Source organism: Austrofundulus limnaeus, unplaced genomic scaffold, assembly GCF_001266775.1.
Source record: "Austrofundulus limnaeus strain Quisiro unplaced genomic scaffold, Austrofundulus_limnaeus-1.0 Scaffold1216, whole genome shotgun sequence".
In the NCBI taxonomy this organism is placed as follows: domain Eukaryota; kingdom Metazoa; phylum Chordata; class Actinopteri; order Cyprinodontiformes; family Rivulidae; genus Austrofundulus; species Austrofundulus limnaeus.
In genome coordinates, this window is record NW_013953618.1 from 110,083 (window position 1) to 111,435 (window position 1,353).

Consider the following 1,353-nt stretch of genomic DNA (forward strand, 5'->3'; position numbering starts at 1 on the left):
CATTTATATTTACAGGAATTAAAGAAAATCTTTTTATTTTATCATCATTTGATCTTTTCACAGTTTAAAAATCATTTAGAGATGACAACAAGCAGCTGTGGTGTTTATTGGTTTTTAGCTTTTATGATGTGAATTATTCTGTAGAAACACCAAACATCAGCTGACATGTGATGATGTCACACTTTGGGCTCATTTGTCATGTTTTTATTTTGTTTTATTTTGTAGACTGTATTCATTTCTTTAAATAATGGAAACAGTTGTGCTAGTTTTAGCTTCTAGCTACAGTTGTGCTAGTTTTAGCTTGTAGCTACAGTTTAGCTGAAGTTCTCAGCTTTCCTCTGTTGCGTTTTTGCTTCATAACTTTGTAAGTTTGCAGTAAATCTCGTGTTTTTGTGAATCCTTCCAACAGAACTCGTCTGAATGATTTATTCAGCAGATTCTGCACAGAAACAGGAGGTTCTGGTGACGACATCAGATTTACAAAGCTGAGTCATGTCTCAGAGTTACAGCTGCTGAAACTATTGTTTCAAGTGTTCTTTAAGGTTGTGATCAGGTGGTGCTGCAGCACCCTCAGCACCCATACTTCCTGCAGCAGTGTGACACAAACGTCAGAAGTTGCTTCAAAATCTGTCTTGAGTTCATAAAAACAGATTTTAACAGACTGACTCTTTATTTTTCCCACTGTTTGTTATTAAATATGTGCATTAAAATGATAATTTAATAATAAAAGATGCATTATTTACTAATAAAGTTATATTGTAATTATCATTCAGCAGTTTTTAATAGTAAGAAAGTATTTGTATTTCAGTGTGTTGTTATTATTTCTGTGTTTTACAGTGAACCAGTGATGTTCAGCTCAGATGATGAGTCTCATGTCGTCTCATATTAATGTTTGTGTGTCTTCCTGACTTTGTGCAGCAGGACTGTGATTTGTGAGGAAACATGCAGAAAGTGTGAAGCAGTGAGGAGAAACTTGTTCATCAATAATAAAACACTCATGTGGACCTTGAAGGAACTTGATTTGTTTCTGTGTTTTTGACTTCCTGTTCAGCTGATTCAGGATTTACCAGCTTGTTGTTAATCTTTATGAGCAGCGGCCTCACTGAGCTCCGCTGTGCTTGTTAATCGTTACGGCGTAAAGCAAAGTGAAAGAAAAAGGTCGATTTAAGCAAAGCGTGTAAAAAGAACTGGCTGTGGTAATAAAGTGACTGATGGGATCTGTCTCCTCCAAACAGCCAGGAATTCAGAGGAAATGAATTTTTATGACGAAGCACAAAACACCTCAGGGTCTGCTCTGCACCTTCTAATCTGTTCCTGTGTGTGTGTGTGTGTGTGTGTGTGTGTGTGTGTGTG